The following is a 17,106-nucleotide window of genomic DNA, read 5'->3' as shown; positions in this document are numbered from 1 at the left end:
GGGATAAATGCAAGCTAAAAGCACATCAACCAACACATCACATTTTCAGGAACGTAATTTTTAATCTCGCTGACTTTTTTCTTTAAAATTTATCTAACATTTGTGCATATATGAAAATGTTTGGGTTTATTTAATGCTACTAATAGTCTGATTTTGAAAGGAAATTCATCTTTTCTTGTTACTGGTTATCTGCTTTGGTTACTACTGACCTATTCACCAGCACTAACTGGTACAGCACGCCACGAAAGCACATTTCATAATCTAACAGCTGCTTGAAATAGGAAGGATGTCCACAGAGCAGTGGCAGCTTCATTTATTCGAGGAAAGAAAGGAGCACAATGTGCAAGAAGCAGGCTATTTTTTCTCCCATGAAAAAAATATATATTACTCTGAGTATAAATAATAATTTTTCATTTTCTTTGTATTTTGAATTTGTTAATAACAAAGCTTTAAAGAGAGGAATGGAGATAAATATCTTTAATTTTCCACTTCATTTTGCCTTCAGAATTCTGAGGCAATCTGCACCTTTCTTCTTTTTACTACTGATTTATGACACATAGTAAACTGAATACAAAATTTGAGCAAGGGTAACATAAACACTTAAAAAGACCAGAAATCTTAAAACTGTGCTTACTCACAGTCTTTGAACAGTAAAATTGCATCCAGATTTGGTGCCCTAAACCTCAGACACACCAAAATTCAATCATCTGGAATTCCAGATTAGAAAGAAACTTTTATCTGAAATTGCTGTCTAATTTAAGAGTGCACTGAAACCACTGGTAGCAATAAGTACTTGTGTTGGCTAATTCATTCCTTGCATTCCACATCTGAAATCTGTCCATGTGGTCGTCCTTACCTTCTGCATATCTCGGGGACCTTCTTTTTCCACCAGTTTGTGGGGTTTTTTTGGGCAGGGGGTTGTTTGTTTGGTTGCTTGTTTTACAGCCCCAATTAAAATAAGATCATGATGCTTAGTTCATGGTATTAAACTCTATGAAAACACAGATAACCATTCCCTGTATCAAATAGTCTTAGAGAACAAGGCCAAGTTTCCCAATAGGTTTTCAGGAAGAAAAGGAAAGAAAGAAATGTTTATTGGACTTCTGTGAACAATAATTTCCAGAAAACAACATTCTTGAACAAATATTTGAGCATATGCTGAGTGAGCATTTGCTAAACACTAAAATACTCATCCACAATTTCACCTAAAATATCCAGTTTGCCAGGATTTAAGGACAGAGACGACTGCTCCAAAGCAAAGGTGGAAGGGAGAAGGTGAAGCTCACACTTGTGTATAGGTACCATGAGATCTTTGGCATCCTAACAAAGACATGAGGCAATTTGAACATCCTGATTTGGGGAGCCACCACAGGAGGGTACACGATGATGTGAGCACAAGTGGATGTTTCATACACAGTAACTTCTATGTAGTTTTCAGGCAGGCACTTTCCAAACTCATCTGCATTGCAGTTCCGGAAGGAAGAAGCAGGACCAGAGTCTGAATATGAGGGGTTTTACTGGGCCTTGTTAAAGTTGGTAAATTATGATATCAGCTTCTGGTATATGAAATTATTACCTAGCCTTTCCTCCCCTGATGTCAGAGAAAAACTATCTGGATGGATTTTAAATTGTATTACTCAAAATAAAGTAAAATGGAAACTTGAAAACAATCTTAGATAAATTGCTTCAATGGCCAGCTAAGCTTGACAGCATATGTAATAGTGAACATAGTTCTGGTTCTCTATCCCACTGCCGTAGAGAAGTTTTCTTGCATACCCTATCTTCTCATTTTCAGATGTACATTTTTTATATTTACAGAAAAACAATATTAAAATAAATACGGCTTTTCCTAGACAAAAGGTAAGGGCTGGAACTGAATTAAAAGGACTGGCAGAGTTGCTTGCAAATAGCCTTCCTCTTCTATTTGTACAATTGCATTCTCAGAAGGCACTTTTTCTTTATATCTCTTTATCTTTTTTTTTTAACTTTTCTCATAAATAAATGTGTTATTACATTTAAATTATGCAATAATGTGTTGCCCTTTATAAATCCATGTTTTCCTTTTAAATACACAAATAAATGGCTATTTTAAAAGCACAATAATTTATCATTTTGGTAAGGTTTCAATATAATTATACTAACTTATCTGAACATCTACATTACCTAAAGTGAGCTCTATCTACATCCTCTCAATATTAAAAGCAATGCAGGAGCTCATTTTGTGAGGCAGTAGATTAAAATTAGTTCCAGTCCTTCCCACTTCACATTTTTCAAAGCATATACTCCCTCTGACAGTCTACTCGATGTTTACTGTTACGCTCTGGAAACTGCACATAAACCTCCACTTTACTGTCCCCCATATCTGTGCTTAATTGCACCTATTCATCTTGTTGTCTGGTGTCATCATCTCCTACCTTCTGATTTCTTGTGCAGCTACTTTCTCAGAAATCTCCATTGCACGAAACTTGCTTTTAGAATTATAACCTGAAAGTTTCTTTTCCTCTTTTTCCTCCATTTTTTTCACACCTCCCATGACTGCCATGTTTGATCAGGCCTTCCAAAAGCAATGCCACATATTTTTCTGTGGACACATGAAATGACAACTGTTATCACACTCTGTTGAATATGTTTGTACTAGGACCGCACTTATTACTTTAGACTTATGTCATGATTCCTTTAACCCACAAGAGTACTTCTAAGTACTTTATGTAGGAAGAATGTTATGATTATTTTATGTTGTCTGCAGTGGCCAATTTCAGCTATAAAAGCATATTTAGATGAATAACAAGTGCATAAAGCTTTGAACACAATTGTTCCACCCATCTTCCTGAAGTGAGCTCTGCCACAGTACAAATAAATAAGGAAATAAATTAGCTGTATAAATCCCCTGCTGGAAAAATCCAAAATAATTACATCTTCAATAAGACACTTGACTTTCAGGTGTGTTGTGCGCTCATAATAATCCTGTAGTGTTAAGGAAAATTATAACTACTCAGGATATTTGAGAATTCATGGATATAAGGTACTTTGCCTCAGGTATTTTTTAATCTTAATTTTCTTTTTGGGTGGCTTCAAAAACACATAAAAAATTCTTTTTAAAGTTTTATTGTTGCAAAGTTGCCTTTACTGTAAACCTATTTAATTTTGACATTTTAATTAATATTGATCATTATGTAAAACAAAGTGTTATTGAAATCGACAACTACAACCAAAATGAATGTATGCAAAGTGTAAATTTGTTAGTAAGCATTTGGATTTAAAGGATGTCCTGTACTTCTCAAGTTGTAATGGAAACACTTGACTTAAAGCAAAAGACTTCTTTTCTTGAAATTCAGTAGCAAGAAGATTTCTACTTTTTCCACATTATGTAAAATTACTGTCCTTTCAAATCTTTCCTCCTAAGCACTTGCTTTCAATCTTCTGCAAAAGCAGATTTTCACTATTGATGCCCCAAAGGCTTCTGAGAGTTCTTACTGACCAGTTGTTGCTTTCACAGCTTCTGCTTCTCATTTAAGTCCCCACAGAGAGATGTTTTCACTAATTTAAACACAACTCCGTTCCCAGTGAAAATTGCAAAATAGTTCCACGATTCTGTAGCCTTCTTAGTCTAGCAATCAGGCTTGCCCTTGTTCCTCACTAATAATGATGGCACCCTCCCCTTGATGATTCAGATTATTTCCTCTTACAGCTAGCAAAAAATCTACAAGTAACACATGGAGAAACAAAACACACAAGAGAAAAATTTGGCTCTGTAACAACATAAACCAGTCTTTTTAGGCCTAATCCCATTTTCAGCTATGTCCAAAATCGACGTATTTGAATGAAGTAAGCATAGAGGGCAAGGCTGCTCTTTGGGCTCTCTGACGAAGCACTGATATTGTATATTTTATTTTTTTTTTAAGATTAATCCACTGAAGACCACATACCCTGTGGTACCCATCTCGCAGATTTTAGCAGTACAAAATCGTTCACACAAAAAAGTTAAGGTGTAATCAGATTAGGTGTTTAAAGGTCCAGGATTACCCAAAATTACCACAGAACATTCAAATCATATTAAAGAAGTTTTTCAGAGGCAGTCAAACTACAATGTAAAAAGATGTTAGAAACATTGATTACATATTCCAATGCATTACTGGGCTTAAAAAAGTCGATTTATTTCTACTATACTTGTTTGGTAAATCCCAAATTAATTTTACAGACAATGGAATTTTTACAGTCATGGAAAGATTCAGTAACGGAATTAAAATTTGACCCGAGAAGTTCTTATGCTAATTCTCATAGTTATCAGACTGCTAAAAACTCAAAAGAGAAAAAGTACTAATAGTTGAAAAATGACAAATATCTTCATTCTAGTTAAGAGGAGATAACTGGTATGTTGAGGACTTTAACTCCCACTGAGCTCCCTTTGAGCAAAGCTCTTAACAGTGGGTGTTTGTGTAATTTTTAATTAAAATCTGAATTTTCTTTGTAGCACTGGTCTGACTTCATGATTGATTTTGCTTCTTATAATCACATATATAATTTCAACACAGTGGCATCTACAAACTGTGATGCGTGGCCATTTATTTTAAAAAGGTTTTTTAACAGACCAGAATCTCACACTGAGTTGCTCATGACATCCATTCTTAGTGAAGTTAGGTGGATGTTATTTCATTTAGTTGAAAGACTGTCTACACATAATGTCTGATTGTATTAACAATTAAATTTTCTAAGATTCACTCAGTTGTTCAAATGTTGGTTTACAGTTGTATTTAATATTTATCCTTAAAAGGAAGAAAATATTTAATAATATATCCTTTAATATTTATCATTTAAAGGAAGAGAATTATATTATAGTGGAATATAAGCACAAGAATAATAAAGTTTCTGACAGCAAAATCAATGAGTGATCCATCTCATAGTATGAAAAACAGTATCCCATTGCTTAAAAACTCTTACAACTCTTGCAGTGCTCTTTTGTCTTACATATAAAAATACTCTCTCAGTTTAGAATATTCAGATGTTAAAATCACAAATGTCCATACCAAGCACATCAAGAACACTGTTAAGCAGAGTAAGGGAAAAATCAGAAGCCTGCCTATGATGTGCTTCCCCTCTTTCAAGTTAATGAAATTACATAAACTGGTGAAGCTATTCTTGCCTTTTATCAGCATCAGAGCAGGACTGAACCCCACAACTGATCTGGTGTGCTCAGAAACACCAGCAGTGGCAGAGCACAGCAGCATGACTGATCAGTGCAAAGCAGCTCATCACCCATCACCTATCAGCTGTTCTCAGAAGTAACAGTGACATTGAGTCTCATAAAAAATATCAAAATGGGCATCATGCCTGAAGAGACACACAGCTAAGAAGACAGGGAAGCAGGCAGCTCCTTTTTATTCCACAGGCTACTGTCTGAGACCAGTGTGTCAAGCTCATGTCTTCTGTTTCTGTAGCAAACTAGCAGACATCCATGATAATAGTATTTTGCTCAAGCGAATCTGACCTGTACATTGTCAAGTGACAGCATCCGAGCATCACTGGGCCTAACAATTGATTATAATGACAAAGCCAGGGATGCATATTGGTAGCACTCTAAAATAGTTCTATTTGGAGCTTCCCTTCTATGCATCAAATTATACTTTTACTAATATTTCAGAAGCTGGAATATTTTCAGGTGTCATTGCTAAGTATACATTTATCAAAGCCTTTAAAAATGTCAACTAGCTTCTGATTTTTCATGGTCCTGAAAGGTAAAAACCTGAGTTTGCATGAGAAAACACATTCCCATGCTGTTGTCTCAAGTTTTTTGGTTCATAAATGTCAGATACACCAGATACAAATGTCAGATACATTCCACCTAAATTAGACAACTTCCCCCCAATTACTCTTATGTAATTGATTTATAGTAAATCACTAGTCTGAGTCTCATAAAAAAATCTTGTACTAATGATCTATAGCTGAATCTGAATCTCTTTTAGGCATAAGCAGGATTTGGAATGATGTCATGGATTTAATGTTAAAATATTCTTTGAACTTTTGCTGGATTCCCCCAGAGTACTTATCAGTTTGCAAAAACCAGTCATAAAGAAAAATCTTCTTAGATATACCTTTTATTTTGTGCAGGGAAAATTTCCAGAGCAGATAAGAGAGAGAGAAAGAGAAAGGAGATTGAGATTCAGATGCTACGGCCCTTCAGAACAAATGACATGTGAAATTACGACATAGTAGTGATGGTGATCCTGGTGTCTCAAACACTGTAAGGATCCACTCACTCAGGTAGCTTCACTCCTCAAGTCACTTTCATATTCTTTTCCTGTGGTAATTAGCAGTCTACATTTGTTATCTGTCTTTTATAGTGAACCAGCAAACTCCCCATGAGACCAAACCCCAGACAGCGTCCTTGTGCTTAGAGGGTGAGCTTCCTGTCAGAGGCACAGATTCTACTCCCTTGCTCTACACACTGCACATTGTACCATCAGACTTTGAACCACTGCCCTTGTCAGGCCACATCTCAATTTATGCAAGGAAACACTGACCATAACACCAAGAAAATAGTATCTGCAATTCAGCCCTCAATTTATTTCAGGCACTTTGTGAAACACCCATGAGACAACCATTGCCCCTAAGGACAGAGGTCTTCGTCCCCAATTCCTTCTTCTGCAGCAACAAAGTCCTCCTGGACATGCTGAGCACACACCCAAAGGCTGTCTGTATCCCTTGGCTAGGGAAGGGAGATCTCTCCCCGGGGCAAACACCTATAGATAGAGACAAGAGAGGTGGCTACAGGGGAACTCAAAGAAAATACAAACAAGTTAATTGGTTTTGTCCCTTATGTTTAACTGTTGTGTTCCCTCTCATCATTATGCAGGTATTTTTGGATAAGGGACCCAAATAATTTCTAGGTTTGGTTGATACAAAGTCACTAAAAATATGGATTGACTTTTTTGCTTTTCATGCTTTTATTCACATTAAGCCTTCTGAAACTGCATCATGCAGATGCAACTTCTTTGCATTAGAAGGTTAAGTTCCTCTGCTGGAATTATTTTTCAAACCAGTGACCTTCTTGTAATTTTAAACACCTCCAACCATAATGTGTAAATATACACAAAGACTGTCTTGTGAGATTTAGCAGCTGGGGAACAGACCCAAATAATTTTGAAAAGGTCATGCTGCTTCTTCTGGCAACTGCACAGCTGATACCAGTTTTTTGCACCAGTCACCTAACTTACATGATACAAACTATCCCCCAGTGTATTTACACTCTTGCAATCAGCCGGGCATCCCTTGCTGTCTAACCACCTGAGAAAAAAACAGGAGCTGCTTCCAGCTAGTGTAAAAATTATCATGTAAAACACATCCTTTTCTTGCTCTGTTTTTAGCTTCTTATTTGTATCAGGGTGAACAGCGAGAAGAACAAAAGACTTTTGCTTTAGTATATGAAAATCTTTTCTTCAGTATGTTTTGTATTTGCATAAACAAGTCCATAATCAGTATTCACTTGGAAGAGTTTACTTTCAATGCATACTCACATTCCCCTCTCATTCAGCATTTTCTTGGCTTTCATGGATTATAAAGCAAAGAGAGCCAGTGACTCCAAATGAGACACTGTTCTTTCACTATGCAGGGTGTAGTGATTGTGCTTTGGATTGTGATGACATTACAGATAGTGACTCTACATCTGGCTTTGCTGCTTTGTGATGCCTATGCATTGACCCACTTGCCTCCAACTTCATTTAGAAGTATTCTTGAAGTTGAAGTTGATAAAGACTATCAAAATGCAAATTCAATATTATATCAGTGAATTAATTACTCTGCATCACTTTGAGAACTCTCGCTTTTAATACTTTGTAATAGAAGACGTCAGCATTGACTGATGTTTAATAAAAATACAATATATGAACTACCAATGTAAGAACAGAATTTTTTCTGCCACTTTTTTTCAGTATACAAATATGCAAGTACATGTCCAGCTGTATGTACCTGATGATACAATGTGACTGACTGGTCATCATCCTTGCTCTCTCTTCTTCCCATTTGCATATTATTATTTTTTAGAGCTAAGAACATTGCATGTATCATCATGAAATCATACTTGTTTTCTCAGTCTGACATGACTGGTTTTTGTTTGAACTCTTGTATTTTTCTCTTTTAGGGGCTGGTCTGATCTCTGTTATTTAAAGGAAAAAGTTTTTCAGAAAAACTGGTAAAAGCAATCGTTATCTGTTCTGTGGTTCACTCTAGTAACATGACAACATTCTCATAAATTGTGATACAACGTGCAGACTTCAAACCTAACTTAAAATTAGACAGATATTATTTAATATTTTTTTCTTTATAAAGCATTTCCATCGATAAATTATATTACTAAGTTTAGGCCGTATAGGCATGTTCCTTTCTGAAATCTTTGTCACCGTGAAAACAGTGGTTATCCTTCTGAGGTCAGTCAGTTGAGGGGGTGGGAATACAGAAAAGCAGTTTTTCTTCCAAAGAGTAAGAGGTGACATTTTCCACACTGACATTTCAAGATCCAATTAGATCTAGTTTATGAGTAACAAAAGACACTCAAAATTTCTATTAAAACCATAATACCAGAGGACAAAAAACCTAAGAATGCTCAAACACGAATGTAATTGCAGGAGTGAAGAAAACTATTCTATTAGCCTGTCTGTGAAAATCACTCACGGGCACCATGTACCAACTAAGCTGAATGAACCTCATTTACTATTCACTTTAATGGCAGTTCTACACTAGGTCTTCAGGCTATGAGTTTCCTAATATATGACTACCTCTTTCACCAATAATGCTTGCTCTCTGAATACAAAAATAGGTGTATCCCTGCTAATTGACAGAGGCACAGGCAATTTTTCATTCTTTTCTTCTCCAGTACAATAAATAACACGGGCCAGCTATCAGAACTGTTGTGGATACATCTGTGTATGAGGGCTGCTTTATGTCCAACCATGCCAAGGTTTTTATTGCAACTAAAATATCATTGTGAAACAAACACATTTATTTTCTTGCTCATTCCCTCATTAGCCTTTTTTTCCTTGGAGGAAAAGTATTTCTGGCCTTATTATTGATTTCAGCTGGTGCTCGCCTGTGGAAGACCTGCAGAATATGACCTATACATTATTTTTAAAGAGGCCTTCAGTCAGCTGCTCGAAATGTTGTTAAATTTGGCAAGTGATAACTAACATAGTACAATGTTTTGGTATTCCCACAATCAATGATGTGGTCAGGAACCTACTGATCTTCCTGAATTTCCCACTCCTGAATTTAATAAACTTATTCCCACTGCCCTCTTCAATGGAACTGCTCTATGCCCATCATAGAGTTAACACTCTAGTGGATATATTCCACTTAAATATTAGAGACAGGTGCCAGCTGCATCTCTGTGGTACATCTGAAAAACAGCAGTAAAAGTGCAATGTGCTGTTTTAAACCACTAGGAACTAAGAAATATTTGTCCTTTCCTTTTCTTCCTCACCACAGTAAGCTTTACCTCCTTCTCTATGTCCACTGGCAAGGAAGACCAGTGCTGCAGTGATCACGAAATTACACAGCCAGACAATGCCAATCTAAATTGCCTTGAATATTGCATTAAGAAAATATTTTTTTTCTTTCCTATTCTCTACCACTGATTTTACCCCTGGTTTGCGAGCTTGTCTGTGAGATTTCTCCTGTGCTTCAAGCTTGAGTCAAAATTAATCAGTGAGCTCCAAACAGACATAAGTGGAAGACTGTGTGGTTGCATATACTGCCTTTCAGAGTTGTCTGAAAACATGTTCTCTTAAAAACACCACCATGATTTTGCCATAATGTAGCAAGAAATGCATTTCGAAGTTAGTTTTTTGGAAGGTGGTTATAGAAGGCTTCTATTATACACAAAAACATTGCTGGTACAAATATCCCAGGAATACTGTGAATCTCTGTCTATAAACAGCTTTGCAACTTTTTTTTTTGTTATGTGTAGTGAAATAAAGGAACAAATTAGCTAATTGAGGTGTAATTGCATCAGATACTTATCCTGAATAGCTTGAGACTCTACTGTGGGTTATTACTCAAAATGTGGGTCAGAAAAAAGCGTAAAGAATAAATGTGAGTTAATCTTTGAGTGGCCTGAAAGACAAATAAACTTAAAACATTAACTGAATGTTTCCCATTACCTTTATGTACCTTATTCTTTACAGACTACCAAAGTCTAGAATATGGCATCAGAGGATATTGTTTTGTCCCTGAAAAGACAGTTGGATGGGAGAGCTTTAGAAACGATACTTACAACCAGAAATGTGGTTTGCTTACCCAAACTTTTTTCACAGCACAACGCAATTCAAAATTTTCTTTAAAGTTTCTTTACCTCTGCAGCAATATTTTGTGTGTGTTGTACTTTTGGAGTCAATTTGCTGTCTTGTCTTTGCCAACACGGTGTGCTGACAGATCACACAGTCAAGGAGATGCCTATATTATTGGTAAGATAAATGATAGTTTTTATTCACAAGTATCAAGTGTAATTAGTAAATAGGACAAATAATAACTGTGAAAAACACTTAGTGCAGTAGAGAAGAACTGAGAAATTTCATCAGTGCAACATGGGCAGTTATATGCATATACATATGCAACTTACAATCAATGCCTTAAAGAATAAATGTCTGGTCACAGAACTTCTGGTATACTTGCTTTTGCCTGAAGACACTGATAAAATAGGTTTTAAAAAGACAAAACACTATTTTTTCGTTTCACAGAGTTCTGCAAAAACTCTGCATGAAACTTGTTACAGGAAGAAATTTCCCTCAGGAGGTAGAACTAATGTCTCGTTAGACATTTCCTTGATTTCTGTTGTTTTTTCACATTTTTAATACTTGATTATTTTAAAAGGTCTTGGTGGAATGAGTATAACTGCAATTAAATCCTCTCTAGATGCTTTAAGATATGCTAATTGAACATTCTGGGTAAGAGCTCAATGCTATTAAGTGTTGTGATTCTAAAACCAGGAAAAAAATAACAAAAACGGTTTAATTTTCACTGCAGCATGAGGATTTTGGGGTTTTTTTCAGTTTCATAGATAAAATTCTTTCCTGAATATTATATGTCCAACAAACATGTGATGTAATTTATTTCCCTAAATGCTTTGAAATATTTAATTATTTAATGAAATAAACTAGCCAGCTAACGGTTCAAAATATTTTGATAATGAAATTCAAATTGTCTTTAGAAAATAAGATTTATTTTATGTTATAATTTCTTTATGTCAAGGAAAACTATTCACCAGTTTTGACCCAAATTCATTAATTCTTCCAAAACTGCATGTTGCAAAAAATTATTTAACGATCAAAAAAATTTTGACTTATCTACCGATATTATAGCTGTTTACCTTTACTGAAACAGTTTTCTATTTCAGTATATTTTATGGTATAACAAAACCATCAGACATATGTGAGAGTAGGTTTATATTAACAATTAATTGTTTCAAATGGAAAAAAGACAAATCTTTAACAATAATGCAAAAAGAAAGCTTACTTGTCAGAATAATAATAAAAAATGTTCAAAATAATTGCCTGATAAATAATAAAGTGTGGATAAGATTTGTCAACATCTGCTAGAATGGGAATGTTACTTTGCGTGGGTTTTTTAAGGGTTCAAACAAGACTGTCTCCTATAAATGTGTCTGTCTCACACCACTGCATAAAATTTCCTAGAACAGAAAAAAAGAAAAAAAGTTACAAGTATTACATTGCACTCTTATCCTAAATTTTTACCACTTGGTGGTAAAAGCTTTGTGATTCTAGATAGCCAGTTCTTGTACCACTATCAAAATACACATTCTTAAAATATTTTCTTTTAAAATGTCAATAAAAAGCTGTGACCAGCTCTAAATAGTTTTAAAGTTGAGAATGTAAATAGTCTATTTAATTAACTATTTCAAATTTTCTCTCAGGTTAGGAGAATGTTGTCATCAAGGTCTATAATCTCAAATATAACAAACCGTGGTTTAGAGCTTATTTTTTCATTATATTGTCACATACAAATAATCAATGTCTAATCACAGATTTCTGTAAGTGCCTTTAAAATTGTTTTTAATGGTGATGGCAATTATTTGTTTCATAACCCATCATTTCCTAGCAATGACAACGAATCCCTGAAGACAGAAATCATGGTATTAAAATGAATCAATCCCTTTTTCTCAGTGTCCCTCAGGCTCTCTCAGTATTTGCACAGCAATCCCTACACCTGTCCATGCACATTGTTGATGTACCACTGACATCAAAAATGACCAGGAGTGTGAAATACCTCTATTCTGTAAATACTTAAGTATGCACTTCTTTTTTTTTCTGACTTTTCACAATGTACTGCTACATGTAACTATTTAAGAATTCTTGCTGATTTTAATGGCTTGTAGTAATACAAGGTGTTTTGTTTTGTTTTGTTCTGTTTTTTAATAGAAATAAGTTTACAATTTAACCACAAGTCAATTATAAGGCTTCTAAAATTCAGGTGTCATGGTTTTTATGTTTTTTTTAATATAAATCTTCTATTGACCAGGTTATTGCTCAGCCAAAAATAAAAGAATGGTAGGATTATGTTAGGATTATCTTCACCAAGTGATGATTAATTATCAAAGTATATTTGACTGCTCACGTTGGCTGTTTTCTCATGATAGGAAGACAGTTCAATTCAGTTTATTATGGTTTCATACTAAGTAGTTTTTCAGCTACACGACTCCAATCTTCCCCTAGACACTTAAAAGAAATTGTGTTAGGAAGCTGCTTATCTCAGATAACTTTCTGTGGCAGTGAAACCATAATGGCTGACCATCAGGTCTTGCTTGTGTTTCCTGTGGTGCCTGGGTGGACTTTCAAGAGTGACAGGAAGAAATGCAACATAGAATTCTGATCTGAAAAGCACAAACCCTTAATTTCAGTTTCTTAGGAGAGGGGATACGAGTGATGTAGAATCCGTGAATAATCTTAGAGTAACTAATTTCACTTATGCATAAACATGAGTACTAAAATAAGACAGTGAGGATGAAGGATAAACTTCTCTAGGAATCAGAACTCAATGCTAATACTGAAATCTCAGGAGTATCTCCACCCTGGAGATATTTTGTAATGCAAAAACAGAGCAAAAGCATAATTTAACTCCTTTTCATAAGATCCCATGATAGGTCAGTTTGGAAGGGACATCAGAGGTCTCTACTTCAACCTCCTGCTCATAGCAGTGTCAGCCAGAATGTGAGCACTCACAGGCCTAAAATATCTTTCTTTTTCCTCGGTTTTAATCAACTGTTCAATGCACTTGGTAGTATGTATGTGTCTGGTGCCATCTAACATATCCCAAGGAACCCTATGGATTCCAGTTGCTAATACAGAAAGAGCTGGATCTACTAAATGTCACCAGTGACTTTCCTAAATGCCCAAGTCATATCTGCAAGATTTCCAAGTGTTGCACATGGATTTCAACACCTTTGGGGAGGATGAACTGGAGCTGATTGGCGTGCAAGGTGTGTGCAGAAACTGTGTGCATGAGCACCATGACCCTGCATGGGGAGCAAGTGCTCAGTCAGGATGTACAGAGGAAGCAATGTCTGCCTTCCTCCCCTGAAAGAGTAACAAGCAGTCCAATGAATAAATAATTTAATGAAATAGTCTTTGAGACAAGGCGGATTGTGGGTTTCTCAAGCAGAAGACTGATTTCTAATTGGCCAGAACAATTCAGCTTTTTCTGAGAAACACATAATGTACCATAATAATCTATACCTGGATGTCCAAATATTAGAAGAGGGCATTTGTATTAATTATTGCTATCACTTATTCCATTCCATATTCCCTTTTACTTATGTATAACATTTTAACTATTATATGCATATTACTTACTACATCCAATGCATGGTAGCTCCAATATGACAACTCAGTACTTCCTTTAGTGATTATAGTCACCTTCCTCACACAAAAGACTAAATATGCTTACTTCAATTCAGCTCCATAGAGCATTTATTAACATGAACTACAGTCTCAGCTCCACCAATTTGCCTTTGTCCACTTTCAGGATGTAACCGCCTGATTTATGATATGTACGCAGTGTTTCCAGATAAGTATAACCTATACTTTTTAATGTAGTGATGTCAGCAGTGTCCGCAACACTGGAAGCAGACTCACTACCATAGAATCATAGAATCATAGATTTGGCTGGGTTGGAAGGGACCTCAGAGATCATCAAGTCCAACCCTTGATCCACTACCGCTGCAGTTACCAGACCATGGCACTGAGTGCCACATCCAGTCTCTTTTTAAATATCTCCAGGGATGGAGAATCCACCACCTCCCTGGGCAGCCCATTCCAATGTCTGATCACCCTCTCAGTAAAGAAATTCTTTCTAATGTCCAACCTAAACCTCCCCTGGCACAACTTGAGACCGTGCCCTCTTGTCTTGCTGAGAGTTGCCTGGGAAAAGAGACCAACCCCCCCCTGGCTACAACCTCCTTTCAGGGAGTTGTAGAGAGTGATGAGGTCTCCTCTGAGCCTCCCCTTCTCCAGGCTGAACACCCCCAGCTCCCTCAGCTAAATGGCCAGAGCACCAAGGCTGCCTGAGTTCAAGAAGCATTTGGATGATGCTCTCAGGCACATGGTGTTATCCTGATTGTGCCCTACACAGAGATAGAAGTTGGACTTGATGGTCCTGATGAGTCCAACTGAATTTTTATGACCAACTGAATTTTTATACCTCCCAATTTTCTTTCATAGGTAATTTCAAAATTTCCTGTTAAACTCAATTAAAAAAATATTGTGGATTTTCTAATGCACTGTGGTTAACTTTAGGCAGCAATTAGTAGCACTATGTAGAAAAAGAACACAGACAATTACATGTTCCTCTAAGAATACTTTATTTAAACAACACGTAATCTAGTACTATTCCGCATTTTTTAACATCTTTTTATAATATCATTACTCAGTTGGTAGAAAGTCACTCCTAATGTTTGCTTTTTGAAACCTTTATACCAAATGAGCCAGAAAATAATGTTGCACTGCATTTTTCTTAAAATGATAACAATAAAAATCAATTAAGAAAAGTCACCAGTATTTGTGCATGTCTAGAAGGTGGAAGTATTTAATTTCTTGCAGTAAAATAATGCAAACGTTTTCAATTTGATTTAATTTAAAGTAAATTATAGTTCATCTCTCTAATGTCATTGTTTTACTTAATGGCCTTAATTCAAGCCCGATGTTCAGATTAGTAGCTATGATTATTCTGTTTGTATCACAACTGCTTCAGTTTACATATAAAGGACTCCAGAGCTTGGGGAAATAAAGTCTGTGATTCACTAGACTTATCACGTTAGTTTATTATAAATAGGGAAATGATGTCATTAACATCAAAGCAAATGAACACTATTTTTAATAGATAGCAGATGCAAAAGATCAAGCCTGCAGTAAAAAAAATTATTTGTTTTGGCATATCTTTTTTTAAGAAGAAATAGCTTTAGGTTTCCAGTTTCTTGGGTTTTGTTCCATCAAGCTTCAGTATTCAGAATTTAAGAGGGGGTTTTCTTTTTTTTTTTTTTCCTTTGTTTTTCTCCTGACTGTAACAACTGAACATGTTCTAGATAATGCTTTTATCTTTCTTTGTTACCTAGTAGACAACTCTCCTATGCATCAACACTCACAAGCTTCTGTTGACTGCCCTCATTCTTAACACCTGCTTAACACAAAAACTTCAGGACTTAGGTTATTAAACACAACCAGAAAGTCCCAGTGGTCATCATCAATTAGTAGAAGAGAACTGCTGATGATACACCCTCAATGGCTTTAAAATGCTGTATTAAACAAACCTTGCAATCCATGGAAGATTTTTTTCAAGATACTGCTTTAGCAAAGGACCACCCAAAATTTTCAGAAAAATCTAACAGATCAGCTCGTAGTGCAATGTTGCATAGTAAGTGAAAACTTTCTGGTGCATCGCTGTAGGAAGAAAAATCCGCGGAGGCTTAAAGGACGACACGCAGTCACCAATATGGTTAAAGTGAAGTCGTTTATTAACAGTGGACACTCGCTTTATATAGAGCCTTTGTTTATATAACGATATCTTGCAGGTGGCTATATCTTGGACACAAATTCTGTTCTCACAGAACTTCTGCTGGCTACCTCATTATCCTGTTATTCTTCTTTTCTACTGCCAGCTCCCTTATCTTTTTCCCATAGCTCATCTTTCAGTAACCTTGCAACTGGGTCTTAAGGCCCTTAGTTTACTCTAGCTAAAGCTAAAGAGTCAGGATTGCTCACATGTCTGTTTTCTTCCAGACAGTTTCCCAACACATCGCCAAAGAAAATGAAGTGTTTTAAAAATCATTAGTTTACTATTACAATTAACACCATAATGGTAATGCTTGGTGAAAAGCCCTGGCAGAAGACAAGAACTAGCAGTCATTCTGAAGATCAGCCTAGGGCTCATCTCTTTTGTCAGGTGAGTAAAAAGCTTCTCCCAGTGGCTTTTTCTCAAGAGCAAAGAAATAAAACATAAAGAGGAAATTACTACAGACATAGGAGGAGGTGTTACCTTGCAAAGGTAAAGGGCAACAGAAGAAAAACATTAAAAGCAAATGAGACTTCTGTTTCTAATATTATGGCAGAACTCACTGAAGCATACACAAAACAACAGGTTTAATATGTCTGCTACTCGTTAGACTAATAAAGCTGAGTTTGAAAAATAAAGTATGCATATATTTGCAAAATGTATTGCACTATTGATGTAGTAGGAGCAGAAGGACAGTAACCTTCATTAAAACTAGGTTATGTGGTCATCTGCACAGCTCTTGGCTGCAATGCAATGTGTATTTTCTGCAGAAAAGATTTCTGAGAGAGCGTGACCTTTCTGAAGAATAGACTGGTATCCTGCAGAGCAGGATCTGTGGTCAAGAATCAATACAGCCTTCTGGAGGTGCCTTGTTTGGTTTAATGGAGAGTGAGGGAAACTGCACAATGTGCGGTATAAATCCATAACACTATTCAAATGTCATTTGAGGTGCCTTCAAGGTTAACAATCGTTCCTATCAAATAAGCTGTCAGAATGGCAGGAAGCTTTCGTTCTCTGAGAGGTCTAAGGTCTAATGTGGTAATTAAACCCAGAATACAA

The 17,106-nt window shown here is 35.9% G+C and overlaps 1 protein-coding gene across 1 annotated transcript in view; it reads right to left on the bottom strand.

The window, feature by feature from the left end:
- Positions 1-17,106, bottom strand: part of GPC6 (glypican 6) — a 760,336-nt gene that overhangs the window by 615,443 nt on the left and 127,787 nt on the right. The gene's annotated exons all lie outside the window — the stretch shown is intronic.

The sequence above is a fragment of the Heliangelus exortis genome, chromosome 1, assembly GCF_036169615.1.
Source record: "Heliangelus exortis chromosome 1, bHelExo1.hap1, whole genome shotgun sequence".
NCBI lineage: Eukaryota > Metazoa > Chordata > Aves > Apodiformes > Trochilidae > Heliangelus > Heliangelus exortis.
This window is presented reverse-complemented; position numbering and strand designations above follow the sequence as displayed.